Here is a 21,713-nt window from a genome sequence, read left to right on the forward strand (position 1 = left end):
AGCCCTCTGTATGAACATGGAAATCTCCACACCGCTATCTGTGTAAACATGCATACATCTTCACCGCTGTCTGTATACACTTGGAAATATCTACACCGCTATCTGTATGAACATGGAAATATCTACACCGCTATCTGTTTGAAGATGGAAATATATACACCACTATCTGCATGAAAATAGAAATATCTACACAGCTATCTGCATATACATGGAAATACCTACACAGCTATCTCTTTACACATGGAAATAACTACACCGCTATCTGTATGAACATGGAAATATCTACACCGCCATCTGTATGAACATGGAAATATCTGCACCGCCATCTGTATGAACATATAAATATCTACACCGCCATCTGTATTAAGATGGAGATATCTACACTGCTATCTGAATAAACATGGAAATATCTACACTGCTACCTGTATAAACATGGAAACATCAGCACCGCTATCTGCATAAACATGGAAATATCAGCACCGCTATCTGTATGAACATGGAAATATCTACACCGCTATCTGTATGAACATGGAAATATCTACACCGCTATCTGTATGAACATGGAAATATCTACACCGCTATCTGTATGAACAACAAAATATCTACACCGCTATCTGTTTGAACATGTAAATATCTACACCACTATCTGTATGAAAATGGAAATATCTACAAAGCTATCTGCATATACATGGAAATATCTACACAGCTATCTCTTTACACATGGAAATAACTACACCGCTATATCTATAAACATGGAAATATCTACACCGCCATCTGTATGAACATGGAAATATCTTCATTGCCATCTGTATGAACATATAAATATCTACACCGCCATCTGTATTAAGGAGATATCTACACCGCTATCTGTATGAACATGGAAATATCTACACCGCTATCTGTATAAACATGGAAATATCTACACCCCTATCTCTATAAAAATGGAAATATCAGCACCGCTATCAGTATGAACATGGAAATTTCTGCACCGCCATCTGGATGAACATGGAAATATCTACACCGCTATCTGTGTGAACATGGAGATATCTACACCGCTATCTGTATGAACATGGAAATATCTACACCGCCATCTGTATGAACATGGAAATATCTGCACCGCCATGTGTATGAACATATAAATATCTGCACCGCCATCTGTATTAAGAAGGAGATATCTACACCGCTATCTGTATAAACATGGAAATATCTACACTGCTATCTGCATAAACATGGAAATATCTACACCGCTATCTGTATAAACATGGAAATATCTACACCGCTACCTGTATAAACATGGAAATAACAGCACCGCTATCAGTATGAACATGGAAATATCTACACCGCTATCTGTACGAACATGGAAATATCTACACCGCTATCTGTATGAACATGGAAATAACTTCACCGCCATCTGTATGAACATGGATATATCTACACAGCCATCTGTATGATCATGGAAATATCTACACCGCTATATGTATGAACATGGAAATATCTACACCGCTATCTGTATGAACATGGAAATATCTTCACCGCCATCTGTATGAACATGGATATGTCTACACAGCCATCTGGATGAACATGGAAATATCTACACCGCTATTTGTGTAAACATGCATACATCTTCACCGCAATCTGCAAAAGCATGGAAATAGCTACACCGCTATCTGAATGAACATGGAAATATCTACACCGCTATCTGTTTGATCATGGAAATATCTAAACCGCTATCAGCATGAAAATGGAAATATCTACACCGCTATCTGCATATACATGGAAATATCTACACAGTTATCTCTTTACACATGGAAATAACTACACCGCTATCTGTATGAACATGGAAATATCAAGACAGCCATCTGTATGAACATGGAAATACCTGCACCGCCATCTGTATGAACATATAAATATCTACACCGCCATCTGTATTAAGAAGGAGATATCTACACCGCTATCTGTATAAACATGGATATATCTACACCGCTCTCTGTATAAACATGGAAATATCTACACTGCTACCTGTGTAAACATGGAAATATCTAAACCGCTACCTGTATAAACTTGGAAATAGCACCGCTATCTGTATGAACATGGAAATATCAGCCCCTCTATCTGTATGAACATGGAAATATCTACACCGCTATCTCTATGAACATGGAAATATCTACACCGCTATCTGTTTGAACATGGAAATATCTAAACCGCTATCTGCATGAAAATGGAAATATCCACACAGCTATCTGCATATACATGGAAATATCTACACAGCTATCTCTTTACACATGGAAATAACTACACCGCTATCTGTATGAACAGGGAAATATCTACACCGCTATCTGTATGAACATAGAAAAATCTACACCGCTACCTGTATGAACATGGAAATATCTACATCGCTATCTGTATGAACATGGAAATATCTACACCGCTATCTGAACATGGAAATACCTACACCGCCATCTGTATGAACATGGAAATATCTGCACCGCCATCTGTATGAACATATAAATATCTACACCAACATCTGTATTAAGATGGAGATATCTATACCGCTATCAGAATAAACATGGAAATATCTACACCGCTATCTGTATAAACATGGAAATATCTACTCCGCTATCTGTATAAACATGGAAATATCTACACCGCTACCTGTATAAACATGGAAATATCAGCACCGCTATCTGTATGAACATGGAAATATCTACACCGATATCTGTATGAACATGGAAATATCTACACCGCTATCTCTATGAACATGGAAATATCTACAAAGCTATCTGAATGAACATGGAAATACTTACACCGCTATCTGTTTAAACATGTAAATATCTACACCGCTAACTGCATGAAAATGGAAATATCTACAAAGCTATCTGCATATACATGGAAATATATACACAGCTATCTCTTTACACACGGAAATAACTACACCGCTATATTTATAAACATAGAAATATCTACACCACCATCTGTATGAACATGGAAGTATCTGAACCGCCATCTGTATTAACATATAAATATCTACACCGCCATCTGTATTAAGAAGGAGATATCTACACCGCTATCTGTATAATGATGGAAATATCTACACCGCTGCCTGTATAAACATGGAAATATCAGCACCGCTATCTGTATGAACATGGAAATATATACACCGCTTCCTGTATGAACATGGAAATATCTACACCGCTATCTGTATGAACATGGAATTATCTACACCGCTATCTGTATGAACATGGAAATATCTACACCGCTATCTGTATGAACATGGAAATATCTACACAGCTATCTGTATGAACATGGATATAACTACACAGCCATCTGGATGAACATGGAAATATCTACACCGCTATCTGTATGAACATGGACATATCTTCACCGCCATCTGTATGAACATGGATATGTCTACACAGCCATCTGGATGAACATGGAAATATCTACACCGCTATCTGTATGAACATGGAAATATCTACACCGCTATCTGTGTAAACATGCATACATCTTCACCACTATCTGTATAAACATGGAAATATCTACACCGCTATCTGTATGAACATGGAGTTATCTACACCACTATCTGTATGAACATGGAAATATCTACACCGCTATCTGTATGAACATGGAAATATCTACACCGCTATCTGTATGAACATGGATATAACTACACAGCCATCTGGATGAACATGGAAATATCTACACCGCTATCTGTATGAACATGGACATATCTTCACCGCCATCTGTATGAACATGGATATGTCTACACAGCCATCTGGATGAACATGGAAATATCTACACCGCTATCTGTATGAACATGGAAATATCTACACCGCTATCTGTGTAAACATGCATACATCTTCACCACTATCTGTATAAACATGGAAATATCTACACCGCTATCTCTATGAACATGGAAATATCTACACCGCTCTCTCTATGAACATGGAAATATCTACACCGCTATCTGTTTGAACATGGAAATATCTAAAACGCTATCTGCATGAAAATGGAAATATCTACACAGCAATCTGCATATACATGGAAATATCTACACAGCTATCTCTTTACACACGGAAATAACTACACCGCTATATGTATGAACATGGAAATATCTTCACCGCCATCTGTATGAACATGGATATATCAACACAGCCATCTGGATGAACATGGAAATATCTACACCGCTATCTGTACAAACATGCATACATCTTCACCGCTATCTGTATAAACATGGAAATATCTACACTGCTACCTGCATGAACATGGAAATATCTACACCGCTATATGAACATGGAAATATCTACACCGCTATCTGCATGAAAATGGAAATATCTACACAGCGATCTGCATATACATGGAAATAACTACAAAGCTATCTCTTTACACATGGAAATAACTACAGCGCTATCTCTATATACATTCAAATATCTACACTGCCATCTGTATGAACATGGAAATATCTGCACCGACATCTGTATGAAGATATAAATATCTACACTCCAATCTATATTAAGATGGAGATATCTACAACGCTATATGTGTAAACATAGAAATATCTACACCGCTATCTGTATATACATGGAAATATCTACACCGCTATCTGTATAAACATGGAAATATCTACACCGCTACCTGTATAAACATGGAAATATCAGCACCGCTATCTGTATGAACACGGAAATATCAGCACCGCTATCTCTATGAAGATGGAAATATCTACACCGCTATCTGTATGAACATGGAAATAGCTACACCGCTATCTGTATGAACATGGAAATATCTACACCACTACCTGTATGAACATGGAAATATCTACACCGCTATCTGGATGACCATGGAAATATCTACACCGCTATCTGTATGAACATGGAAATATCTACACCGCTATCTGTGTAAATATGCATACATCTTCACCGCAATCTGTATAAACATGGAAATATCTTCACCGCTATCTGAATGAACATGGAAATGTCTACACCGCTATGTGTTTGAACATGGAAATATCTACACCACTATCTGCATGAAAATGGAAATATCTACAGAGCTATCTGCATATACATGGAAATATCTACACAGCTATCTCTTTACACATGGAAATAACTACACCGCTATCTGTATGAACATGGAAATATCTACACCGCCATCTGTATGAACATGGAAATATCTGCACCGCCATCTGTATGAACATATAAATATCTACACGGCCATCTGTATTAAGATGGAGATATCTACACCGCTATCAGTATAAACATGGAAATATCTACACCGCTATCTGTATAAACATGGAAATAACTACACCGCTATCTGTATAAACATGGAAATATCTACACCGCTACCTGTATAAACATGGAAATATCAGCACCGCTATCTGTATGAACATGGAAATATCAGCCCCTCTATCTGTATGAACATGGAAATACCTACACCGCTATATGTATGAACATGGAAATATCTACACCGCTATCCGTATGAACATGGAAATACATACAACGCCATCTGTTTGAACATGGATATATCTACACAGCCATCTGGATGAACATGGAAATATCTACACCGCTATCTGTATGAACATGGAAATAGCTACACCGCTATCTGTATGAACATGGAAATATCTACACCACTATCTGTATGAACATGGAAATATCTACACCGCTATCTGTATGAACATGGAATTATCTTCACCGCCATCTGTATGAACATGGATATATCTGTACAGCCATCTGGATGAACATGGAAATATCTACAGCACTATCTGTATGAACATGGAAATAGCTACACAGCTATCTGTATGAACATGGAAATATCTACACCGCTACCTGTATAAACATGGAAATATCAGCACAGCTATCTGTATGAACATGGAAATATCTACACCGCTATGTGTATGAAGATAGAAATATCTACACCGCTATCTGTTTGAACATAGAAATCGCTACACCGCGATCTGTATGAACATGGAAATATCTACACCACTATCTGTTTCAACATGGAAATATCTACACCGCTGTCTGCATGAAAATGGAAATATCTACACAGCTATCTGCATATACATGGAAATATCTACACAGCTATCTCTTTACACATGGAAATAACTACACCGCTATCTGTATGAACATGGAAATATCTACACCGCCATCTGTATGAACATGGAAATATCTTCACAGCCATCTGTATGAACATATAAATATGTACACCGCCATCTGTATTAAGAAGGAGATATCTACACCGCTATCTGTATAAACATTGAAATATCTACATCGCTATCTGTATAAACATGGAAATATCAGCACCGCTATCTGTATGAACATGGAAATATCTGCACCGCTATCTGTATGAACATGGAAATATCTACAACGCTACCTGTATGAACATGGAAATATATTCACCGCCATCTGTATGAACATGGATATATCTACAAAGCCATCTGTATGAACATGGAAATATCTACACCGCTATCTGTATGAACATGGAAATATCTACACCGCTATCTGTATGATCATGGAAATATCTTCACCGCCATCTGTATGAACACGGATATGTCTACACAGCCATCTGGATGAACATGGAAATATCTACACCGCAATCTGTATGAACATGGAAATATCTACACCGCTATCTGTGTAAACTTGCATACGTTTCACCGCTATCTGTATAAACATGGAAATATCTACACCGCTATCTGTATGAACATGGAAATATCTAAACCGCTATCTGCATGAAAATAGAAATATCTACACAGCTATCTGCATATACATGGAAATATCTACAAACCTATCTCTTTACACATGGAAATAACTAAACCGCTATGTCTATAAACATGGAAATATCTGCACCGCCATCTGTATGAACATGGAAATATCTGCACTGCCATCTGTATGAACATATAAATATCTACACCGCCATCTGTATTAAGATGGAAATATCTTCACTGCTATCTGTATAAACTTGGAAATATCTACACCGCTATCTTTATAAACCTGGAAATATCTACACCGCTATCTGTATAAACATGGAAATATCTACACCGCTACCTGTATAAACATGGAAATATCAGCACCGCTATCTGTATGAACATGGAAATATCTACACTGCTATCTCTATGAACATGGAAGTATCTACACCGCTATCTCCATGAACATGGAAATAGCTACACCGCTATCTGTACGAACATGGAAATATCTACACTTCTATCTGTATGAACATGGAAATATCTACACCGCTATCTGTATGAACATGGATATATCTACACAGCCATCTGGATGAACATGGAAATATCTACACCACTATCTGTATGAACATGGAAATAGCTACACCGCTATCTGTATGAACATGGAAATATCTACACCACTATCTGTATGAACATGGAAATATCTACACCGCTATCTGTATGAACATGGAATTATCTTCACCGCCATCTGTATGAACATGGATATATCTGTACAGCCATCTGAATGAACATGGAAATATCTACACCACTATCGGTATGAACATGGAAATAGCTACACAGCTATCTGTATGAACATGGAAATATCTACACCGCTACCTGTATAGACCTGGAAATATCATCACAGCTATCTGTATGAACATGGAAATATCTACACAGCTATGTGTACGAAGATGGAAATATCTACACCGCTATCTGTATGAACATGGAAATAGCTACACCGCTATCTGTTTGAACATGGAAATATCTACACCACTATCTGTATGAACATGGATATATCTACACCGCTATCTGTATGAACATGGATATATCTACACAGCCATCTGGATGAACATGGAAATATCTACACCGCTATCTGTATGAACATGGAAATACCTACACCACTATGTGTGTAAACATGCATACATCTTCACCGCTATCTGTATGAACATGGAAATATCTACACCGCTATCTGTTTCAACATGGAAGTATCTACACCGCTATATGTATGAACATGGAAATATCTACACCGCTATATGTTTGAACATGGAAATATCTACACCGCTGTCTGCATGAAAATGGAAATATCTACAAAGCTATCTGCATATACATGGAAATATCTACACAGCTATCTCTTTACACATGGATATAACCTCACCGCTATCTCTATAAACATGGAAATATCTACACCGCTATCTATATGAACATGGAAATATCTGCCCCGCCATCTGTATGAACATATAAATATCTACACCGCCATCTGTATTAAGAAGCAGATATCTACACCTCTATCTGTATAAACCTGGAAATATCTACACCGCTATCTGTATAAACATGGAAATATCTACACCGCTATCTGTATAAAGATGGAAATATCTACACCGCTACCTGTATAAACATGGAAATATCAGCACAGCTATCTGTATGAACATGGAAATATATACACCGCTATCTGTACGAACATGGAAATATCTACACTGCTATCTGTATGAACATGGAAATAGCTACACCGCTATCTGTATGAACATGGAAATATCTACACCACTATCTGTACGAATATGGAAATAACTACACCGCTATCTGTATGAACATGGATATATCTACACAGCCATCTGGATGAACATGGAAATATCTACACCGCTATCTGTATGAACATGGAAATATCTACACCGCTATCTGTGTAAACATGCATACATCTTCAGCGCTACCTGTATAAACATGGAAATATCTACACCGCTATCTGTATGAACATGGAAATATCTACACCGATATCTATTTGAACATGGAAATATCTAAACCGCTATCTGCATGAAAATGGAAATATCTACACAGCTATCTGCATATACATGGAAATATCTACACAGCTATCTCTTTACACATGGAAATAACTACACCGCTATCTGTATGAACATGGAAATATCTGCACCGCCATCTGTATGTACATAGAAATATCTACTCCGCCATCTGTATTAAGATGGAGATATCTACACCGCTATCTGTATAAACATGGACATATCTACAACGCTATCTGTATAAACATGGAAATATCTACACCGCTATTTGTATAAACATGGAAATATCTACACCGCTACCTGTATAAACTTGGAAATATCAGCACCGCTATCTGTATGAACATGGAAATATCTACACCGCAATCTGTATTAACATGGAAATATCTACACCGCTATCTGTATGAACATGGATATATATACACCACTATCTGTATGAACATGGAAATATCTACACCGCTATCTGTTTGAACATGGAAATATCTACACCGCTGTCTGCATGAAAATGGAAATATCTACACAGCTATCTGCATATACATGGAAATATCTACACAGCTATCTCTTTACACATGGAAATAACTACACCGCTATCTCTATAAACATGGAAATATCTACACCGCCATCTGTATGAACATGGAAATATCTTCACAGCCATCTGTATGAACATATAAATATGTACACCGCCATCTGTATTAAGAAGGAGATATCTACACCGCTATCTGTATATACATGGAAATATCTACATCGCTATCTGTATAAACATGGAAATATCAGCACCGCTATCTGTATGAACATGGAAATATCTGCACCGCTATCTGTATGAACATGGAAATATCTACACCGCTATCTGTATGAACATGGAAATATATTCACCGCCATCTGTATGAACATGGATATATCTACACAGCCATCTGTATGAACATGCAAATATCTACACCGCTATCTGTATGAACATGGAAATATCTACACCGCTATCTGTATGAACATGGAAATATCTTCCCGCCATCTGTATGAACATGGATATGTCTACAGAGCCATCTGGATGAACATGGAAATATCTACACCGCGATCTGTATGAACATGGAAATATCTACACCGCTATCTGTGTAAACTTGCATACGTTTCACCGCTATCTGTATAAACATGGAAATATCTACACCGCTATCTGTATGAACATGGAAATATCTAAACCGCTATCTGCATGAAAATAGAAATATCTACTCAGCTATCTGCATATACATGGAAATATCTACAAACATATCTCTTTACACATGGAAATAACTAAACCGCTATCTCTATAAACATGGAAATATCTGCACCGCCATCTGTATGAACATGGAAATATCTGCACTGCCATCTGTATGAACATATAAATATCTACACCGCCATCTGTATTAAGATGGAGATATCTTCACTGCTATCTGTATAAACTTGGAAATATCTACACCGCTATCTTTATAAACCTGGAAATATCTACACCGCTATCGGTATAAACATGGAAATATCTACACCGCTACCTGTATAAACATGGAAATATCAGCACCGCTATCTGTATGAACATGGGAATATCTACACCGCTATCTCTATGAACATGGAAGTATCTACACCGCTATCTGCATGAACATGGAAATAGCTACACCGCTATCTGTATGAACATGGAAGTATCTACACTTCTATCTGTATGAACATGGAAATATCTACACCGCTCTCTGTATGAACATGGGTATATCTACACAGCAATCCGGATGAACATGGAAATATCTACAGCGCTATCTGCATGAACATGGAAATATCTACACCGCTATCTGTGTAAACATGCATACATCTTCACTGCAATCTGTATAAGCATGGAAATATCTACAACGTTATCTGTATGAACATGGAAATATCTACACCGCTATATGTTTGAACATGGAAATATCTAAACTGCTATCAGCATGAAAATAGAAATATCTACACAGCTATCTGCATATACATGGAAATATCTACACAGCTATCTCTTTACACATGGAAATAACTACAACGCTATCTGTATGAACATGGAAATATCTACACCGCCATCTGTATGAACATGGAAATTTCTGCACCGCCATCTGAATGAACATATAATTATCTACACCGCCATCTGTATTAAGATGGAGATATCTACACCGCTATCTGTATAAACATGGAAATATCCACACCGCTATCTGTATAAACATGGAAATATCTACACTGCTACCTGTATAAACATGGAAATATCTACACCACTACCTGTATAAACATGGAAATATCAGCACCGCTATCTGTATGAACATGGAAATATCAGCCCCTCTATCTGTATGAACATGGAAATATCTACACCGCTATCTCTATGAACATGGAAATATCTACACCGCCATCTGTATGAACATGGATATATCTACACAGCCATCTGGATGAACATGGAAATATCTACACCGCTATCTATGAACATGGAAATATCTACACCGCTATCTGTATGAACTTGGAAATACATACACCGCTATCTGTATGAACATGGAAATAGCTACAGCGCTATCTGTATGGACATGGAAATTTCTTCACCGCCATCTGTATGAACATGGATATATCTACACAGCCATCTGGATGAACATGGAAATATCTACACCGCTATCTGTGTAAACATGCATACGTTTCACTGCTATCTGTATAAACATGGAAATATCTACACCGCTATCTGTATGAACATGGAAATATCTACACCGCTATCTGTTTGAACATGGAAATATCTAAACCGCTATCTGCATGAAAATAGAAATATCTACACAGCTATCTGCATATACATGGAAATATCTACAAACCTATCTCTTTACACATGGAAATAACTACACCGCTATCTCTATAAACATGGAAATATCTACACCGCCATCTGTATGAACATGGAAATATCTGCACTGCCATCTGTATGAACATATAAATATCAACACCGCCATTTGTATTAAGATGGAGATATCTTCACCGCTATCTGTATAAACTTGGAAATATCTACACCGCTATCTTTATAAACCTGGAAATATCTACACCGCTATCTGTATAAACATGGAAATATCTACACCGCTACCTGTATAAACATGGAAATATCAGCACCGCTATCTGTATGAACATGGAAATATCTACACCGCTATCTCTATGAACATGGAAATATCTACACCGCTATCTGCATGAACATGGAAATAGCTACACCGCTATCTGTACGAACATGGAAATATCTACACCTCTATCTGTATGAACATGGAAATATCTACAGCGCTATCTGTATGAACATGGATATGTCTACACAGCCATCTGGATGAACATGGAAATATCTACACCGCTATCTGTATGAACATGGAAATATCTACACCGCTATCTGTGTAAATATGCATACATCTTCACCGCAATCTGTATAAACATGGAAATATCTTCACCGCTATCTGAATGAACATGGAAATGTCTACACCGCTATCTGTTTGAACATGGAAACATCTACACCGCTATCTGCATGAAAATGGAAATATCTACAGAGCTATCTGCATATACATGGAAATATCTACACAGCTATCTCTTTACACATGGAAATAACTACACCGCTATCTGTATGAACATGGAAATATCTACACCGCCATCTGTATGAACATGGAAATATCTGCACCGCCATCTGTATGAACATATAAATATCTACACCGCCATCTGTATTAATATGGAGATATCTACACCGCTATCAGTATAAACATGGAAATATCTACACCGCTACCTGTATAAACATGGAAATATCAGCACCGCTATCTGTATGATCATGGAAATATCAGCCCCTCCATCTGGATGAACATGGAAATATCTACACCGCTATCTATGAACATGGAAATATCTACACCGCTATCTGTATGAACTTGGAAATACATACACCGCTATCTGTATGAACATGGAAATAGCTACAGCGCTATCTGTATGGACATGGAAATTTCTTCACCGCCATCTGTATGAACATGGATATATCTACACAGCCATCTGGATGAACATGGAAATATCTACACCGCTATCTGTGTAAACATGCATACGTTTCACTGCTATCTGTATAAACATGGAAATATCTACACCGCTATCTGTATGAACATGGAAATATCTACACCGCTATCTGTTTGAACATGGAAATATCTAAACCGCTATCTGCATGAAAATAGAAATATCTACACAGCTATCTGCATATACATGGAAATATCTACAAACCTATCTCTTTACACATGGAAATAACTACACCGCTATCTCTATAAACATGGAAATATCTACACCGCCATCTGTATGAACATGGAAATATCTGCACTGCCATCTGTATGAACATATAAATATCAACACCGCCATCTGTATTAAGATGGAGATATCTTCACCGCTATCTGTATAAACTTGGAAATATCTACACCGCTATCTTTATAAACCTGGAAATATCTACACCGCTATCTGTATAAACATGGAAATATCTACACCGCTACCTGTATAAACATGGAAATATCAGCACCGCTATCTGTATGAACATGGAAATATCTACACCGCTATCTCTATGAACATGGAAATATCTACACCGCTATCTGCATGAACATGGAAATAGCTACACCGCTATCTGTACGAACATGGAAATATCTACACCTCTATCTGTATGAACATGGAAATATCTACAGCGCTATCTGTATGAACATGGATATGTCTACACAGCCATCTGGATGAACATGGAAATATCTACACCGCTATCTGTATGAACATGGAAATATCTACACCGCTATCTGTGTAAATATGCATACATCTTCACCGCAATCTGTATAAACATGGAAATATCTTCACCGCTATCTGAATGAACATGGAAATGTCTACACCGCTATCTGTTTGAACATGGAAACATCTACACCGCTATCTGCATGAAAATGGAAATATCTACAGAGCTATCTGCATATACATGGAAATATCTACACAGCTATCTCTTTACACATGGAAATAACTACACCGCTATCTGTATGAACATGGAAATATCTACACCGCCATCTGTATGAACATGGAAATATCTGCACCGCCATCTGTATGAACATATAAATATCTACACCGCCATCTGTATTAATATGGAGATATCTACACCGCTATCAGTATAAACATGGAAATATCTACACCGCTACCTGTATAAACATGGAAATATCAGCACCGCTATCTGTATGATCATGGAAATATCAGCCCCTCTATCTGTATGAACATGGAAATACCTACACCGCTATATGTATGAACATGGAAATATCTACACCGCTATCCGTATGAACATGGAAATATCTGCAACGCCATCTGTTTGAACATGGATATATCTACACAGCCATCTGGATGAACATGGAAATATCTACACCGCTATCTGTATGAACATGGAAATATCTACACCGCTATCTGTATGAACATGGAAATATCTACACCACTATCTGTATGAACATGGAAATATCTACACCGCTATCTGTATGAACATGGAGTTATCCTCACCGCCATCTGTATGAACATGGATATATCTGTACAGCCATCTGGATGAACATGGAAATACCTACACCACTATCTGTATGAACATGGAAATAGCTACACAGCTATCTGTATGAACATGGAAATATCTACACCGCTACCTGTATAAACATGGAAATATCAGCACAGCTATCTGCATGAACATGGAAATATCTACACCGCTATGTGTACGAAGATGGAAATATCTACACCGCTATCTGTATGAACATGGAAATAGCTACACCGCTATCTGTATGAACATGGAAATATCTACACCACTATCTGTATGAAAATGGAAATATCTACACCGCTATCTGTATGAACATGGATATATCTACACAGCCATCTGGATGAACATGGAAATATCTACACCGCTATCTGTATGAACATGGAAATATCTACACCACTATGTGTGTAAACATGCATACATCTTCACCGCTATCTGTATGAACATGGAAATATCTACACCGCTATCTGTATGAACATGGAATTATCTTCACCGCCATCTGTATGAACATGGATATATCTGTACAGCCATCTGGATGAACATGGAAATATCTACACCGCTATCTGTATGAACATGGAAATAGCTACACAGCTATCTGTATGAACATGGAAATATCTACACCGCTACCTGTATAAACATGGAAATATCAGCACAGCTATCTGTATGAACATGGAAATATCTACACCGCTATGTGTACGAAGATGGAAATATCTACACCGCTATCTGTATCAACATGGAAATAGCTACACCGCTATCTGTATGAACATGGAAATATCTACACCACTATCTGTATGAACATGGAAATAACTACACCGCTATCTGTATGAACATGGCTATATCTACACAGCCATCTGGATGAACATGGAAATATCTACTCCGCTATCTGTATGAACATGGAAATATCTACACCACTATGTGTGTAAACATGCGTACATCTTCACCGCTATCTGTATAAACATGGAAATATCTACACCGCTATCTGTTTGAACATGGAAATATCTAAACCGCTATCTGCATGAAAATGGAAATATCTACACAGCTATCTGCATATACATGGAAATATCTACACAGCTATCTCTTTACACATGGAAATAACTACACCGCTATCTGTATGAACATGGAAATACCTGCACGGCCATCTGTATGAACATAGAAATATCTACACCGCCATCTGTATTAAGATGGAGATATCTACACCGCTATCTGTATAAACATGGAAATATCTACAGCGCTATCTGTATAAACATGGAAATATCTACACCGCTATCTGTATAAACATGGAAATATCTACACCGCTACCTGTATAAACATGGAAATAACAGCACCGCTACCTGTATAAACATGGAAATATCAGCACCACTATCTGTATGAACATGGATATATCTACACCACTATCTGTATGAACATGGAAATATCTACACCGCTAGATGTATAAACATGGAATTATCTTCACTGACATCTGTATGAACATGGATATGTCTACACAGCCATCTGGATGAACATGGAAATATCTACACCGCTATCTGTATGAACATGGAAATAGCTACACCGCTATCTGTATGAACATGGAAATATCTGCACCGCCATCTGTATAAACATATAAATATCTACACCGCCATCTGAATTAACATGGAGATATCTACACCGCTATCTGTATAAACATGGAAATATCTACACCGCTATCTGTATAAACATGGACATATCTACACCGCTATCTGTATGAACATGGAAATATCTACACCGCTATATGTATGAACATGGAAATATCTACACCGCTATCTGTTTGAACATGGAAATATCTACACCGCTGTCTGCATGAAAATGGAAATATCTACACAGCTATCTGCATATACATGGAAATATCTACACAGCTATCTCTTTACACATGGATATAACCTCACCGCTATCTCTATAAACATGGAAATATCTACACCGCTATCTGTATGAACATGGAAATATCTGCACCGCCATCTGTATGAACATATAAATAACTACACCGCCATCTGTATTAAGATGGAGATATCTACACCGCTATCTGTATAAACATGGAAATATCTACACCGCTATCTCTATGAACATGGAAATATCTACACCGCCCTCTGTATGAACATGGATATATCTACACAGCCATCTGGATGAACATGGAAATATCTACACCGCTATCTGTATGAACATGGAAATATCTACACCGCTATCTGTATGAACATGGAAATACATAAACCGCTATCTGTATGAACATGGAAATAGCTACACCGCTATCTGTATGAACATGGAAATTTCTTCACCTCCATCTGTATGAACATGGATATATCTACACAGCCATCTGGATGAACATGGAAATATCTACACCGCTATCTGTATGAACATGGAAATATCTACACCGCTATCTGTTTGAACATGGAAATATCTAAACCGCTATCTGCATGAAAATAGAAATATCTACACAGCTATCTGCATATACATGGAAATATCTACAAACCTATCTCTTTACACATGGAAATAACTACACCGCTATCTCTATAAACATGGAAATATCTACACCGCCATCTGTATGAACATGGAAATATCTGCACTGCCATCTGTATGAACATATAAATATCTACACCGCCATCTGTATTAAGATGGAGATATCTTCACCGCTATCTGTATAAACTTGGAAATATCTACACCGCTATCTTTATAAACCTGGAAATATCTACACCGCTATCTGTATAAACATGGAAATATCTTCACCGCTACCTGTATAAACATGGAAATATCAGCACCGCTATCTGTATGAACATGGAAATATCTACACCGCTATCTCTATGAACATGGAAATATCTACACCGCTATCTGCATGAACATGGAAATAGCTACACCGCTATCTGTACGAACATGGAAATATCTACACCTCTATCTGTATGAACATGGAAATATCTACAGTGCTATCTGTATGAACATGGATATGTCTTCACAGCCATCTGGATGAACATGGAAATATCTACACCGCTATCTGTATGAACATGGAAATATCTACACCGCTATCTGTGTAAATATGCATACATCTTCACCGCAATCTGTATAAACATGGAAATATCTTCACCGCTATCTGAATGAACATGGAAATGTCTACACCGCTATCTGTTTGAACATGGAAATATCTACACCGCTATCTGCATGAAAATGGAAATATCTACAGAGCTATCTGCATATACATGGAAATATCTACACAGCTATCTCTTTACACATGGAAATAACTACACCGCTATCTGTATGAACATGGAAATATCTACACCGCCATCTGTATGAACATGGAAATATCTGCACCGCCATCTGTATGAACATATAAATATCTACACCGCCATCTGTATTAAGATGGAGATATCTACACCGCTATCAGTATAAACATGGAAATATCTACACCGCTATCTGTATAAACATGGAAATAACTACACCGCTATCTGTATAAACATGGAAATATCTACACCGCTACCTGTATAAACATGGAAATATCAGCACCGCTATCTGTATGATCATGGAAATATCAGCCCCTCTATCTGTATGAACATGGAAATACCTACACCGCTATATGTATGAACATGGAAATATCTACACCGCTATCCGTATGAACATGGAAATATCTACAACTCCATCTGTTTGAACATGGATATATCTACACAGCCATCTGGATGAACATGGAAATATCTACACCGCTATCTGTATGAACATGGAAATATCTACACCGCTATCTGTATGAACATGGAAATATCTACACCGCTATCTGTATGAACATGGAAATATCTACACCGCTATCTGTATGAACATGGAATTATCTTCACCGCCATCTGTATGAACATGGATATATCTGTACAGCCATCTGGATGAACATGGAAATATCTACACCACTATCTGTATGAACATGGAAATAGCTACACAGCTATCTGTATGAACATGGAAATATCTACACCGCTACCTGTATAAACATGGAAATATCAGCACAGCTATGTGCATGAACATGGAAATATCTACACCGCTATGTGTACGAAGATGGAAATATCTACACCGCTATCTGTATGAACATGGAAATAGCTACACCGCTATCTGTATGAACATGGAAATATCTACACCACTATCTGTATGAACATGGAAATATCTACACCGCTATCTGTATGAACATGGATATATCTACACAGCCATCTGGATGAACATGGAAATATCTACACCGCTATCTGTATGAACATGGAAATATCTACACCACTATGTGTGTAAACATGCATACATCTTCACCGCTATCTGTATGAACATGGAAGTATCTACACCGCTATCTGTTTGAACATGGAAATATCTACACCGCTATCTGCATGAAAATGGAAATATCTACAGAGCTATCTGCATATACATGGAAATATCTACACAGCTATCTCTTTACACATGGAAATAACTGCACCGCTATCTGTATGAACATGGAAATATCTACACCGCCATCTGTATGAACATGGAAATATCTGCACCGCCATCTTTATGAACATATAAATATCTACACGGCCATCTGTATTAAGATGGAGATATCTACACCGCTATCAGTATAAACATGGAAATATCTACACCGCTATCTGTATGAACATGGAAATATCTACACCGCTATATGTATGAACATGGAAATATCTGCACCGCCATCTGTATAAACATATAAATATCTACTCCGCCATCTGTATTAACATGGAGATTTCTACACCGCTATCTGTATAAACATGGAAATATCTACACCGCTATCTGTATAAACATGGACATATCTACACCTCTATCTGTATAAACATGGAAATATCTACACCGCTACCTGTATAAACAGGGAAATAACAGCACCGCTATCTGTATGAACATGGAAATATCTACACCGCTATCTGTATGAACATGGAAATATCTACACCGCTATCTGTATGAACATGGAAATATCTACACCGCTATATGTATGAACATGGAAATATCTACACCGCTATCTGTTTGAACATGGAAATATCTACACCGCTGTCTGCATGAAAATGGAAATATCTACACAGCTATCTGCATATACATGGAAATATCTACACAGCTATCTCTTTACACATGGATATAACCTCACCACTATCTTTATAAACATTGAAATATCTACACCGCTATCTGTATGAACATGGAAATAACTACACCACTATGTGTGTAAACATGCATACATCTTCACCGCTATCTGTATGAACATGGAAATATCTACACCGCTATCTGTTTGAACATGGAAATATCTACACCGCTATCTGCATGAAAATGGAAATACCTACAGAGCTATCTGCATATACTTGGAAATATCTACACAGCTATCTCTTTACACATGGAAATAACTGCACCGCTATCTGTATGAACATGGAAATATCTACACCGCCATCTGTATGAACATGAAAATATCTGCACCGCCATCTTTATGAACATATAAATATCTACACGGCCATCTGTATTAAGATGGAGATATCTACACCGCTATCAGTATAAACATGGAAATATCTACACCGCTATCTGTATAAACATGGAAATAACTACACCGCTATCTGTATAAACATGGAAATATCTACACCGCTACCTGTATAAACATGGAAATATCACCACCGCTATCTGTAGGAACATGGAAATATCAGCCCCTCTATCTGTATGAACATGGAAATACCTACACCGCTATCTGTATGAACCTGGAAATATCTACACCGCTATCCGTATGAACATGGAAATATCTACAACGCCATCTGTTTCAACGTGGATATATCTACACAGCCATCTGGATGAACATGGAAATATCTACACCGCTATCTGTATGAACATGGAAATAGCTATACCGCTATCTGTATGAACATGGAAATATCTACACCACTATCTGTATGAACATGGAAATATCTACACCGCTATCTGTATGAACATGGAATTATCTTCACCGCCATCTGTATGAACATGGATATATCTGTACAGCCATCTGGATGAACATGGAAATATCTACACCGCTATCTGTATGAACATGGAAATAGCTACACAGCTATCTGTATGAAGATGGAAATATCTACACCGCTACCTGTATAAACATGGAAATATCAGCACAGCTATCTGTATGAACATGGAAATATCTACACCGCTATGTGTACGAAGATGGAAATATCTACACCGCTATCTGTATCAACATGGAAATAGCTACACCGCTATCTGTATGAACATGGAAATATCTACACCACTATCTGTATGAACATGGAAATAACTACACCGCTATCTGTATGAACATGGATATATCTACACAGCCATCTGGATGAACATGGAAATATCTACTCCGCTATCTGTATGAACATGGAAATATCTACACCACTATGTGTGTAAACATGCGTACATCTTCACCGCTATCTGTATAAACATGGAAATATCTACACCGCTATCTGTTTGAACATGGAAATATCTAAACCGCTATCTGCATGAAAATGGAAATATCTACACAGCTATCTGCATATACATGGAAATATCTACACAGCTACCTCTTTACACATGGAAATAACTACACCGCTATCTGTATGAACATGGAAATATCTGCACGGCCATCTGTATGAACATATAAATATCTCCACGGCCATCTGTATTAAGATGGAGATATCTACACCGCTATCTGTAAAAACATGGAAATATCTACAGCGCTATCTGTATAAACATGGAAATATCTACACCGCTATCTGTAGAAACATGGAAATGTCTACACCGCTATCTGTATAAACATGGAAATAACAGCACCGCTACCTGTATAAACATGGAAATATCAGCACCACTATCTGTATGAACATGCATATATCTACACCACTATCTGTATGAACATGGAAATAGCTACACCGCTAGATGTATAAACGTGGAATTATCTTCACTGCCATCTGTATGAACATGGATATGTCTACGCAGCCATCTGGATGAACATGGAAATATCTACACCGCTATCTGTATGAACATGGAAATAGCTACACCGCTATCTGTATGAACATGGAAATATCTGCACCGCCATCTGTATAAACATATAAATATCTACTCCGCCATCTGTATTAACATGGAGATTTCTACACTGCTATCTGTATAAACATGGAAATATCTACACCGCTATCTGTATGAACATGGAAATACCTTCACCGCCCTCTGTATGAACATGGATATGTCTACTCAGCCATCTAGATGAACATGGAAATATCTACACCGCGATCTGTATGAATATGGAAATATCTACACCGCTATCTCTTTAAACATGCATACATCATCACCGCTATCTGTATAAACATGGAAATATCTACACCGCTATCTGTATGAACATGGAAATATCTACACCGCTATCTGTTTGAACATGGAAATATCTAAACCGTTATCTGCATGAAAATGGAAATATCTACAGAGCTATCTGCATATACATGGAAATACCTACACATCTATCTCTTTACACATGGAAATAACTACACCGCTATCT

This window comes from Gorilla gorilla, chromosome 8 (genome assembly GCF_029281585.2).
Source record: "Gorilla gorilla gorilla isolate KB3781 chromosome 8, NHGRI_mGorGor1-v2.1_pri, whole genome shotgun sequence".
NCBI lineage: Eukaryota > Metazoa > Chordata > Mammalia > Primates > Hominidae > Gorilla > Gorilla gorilla.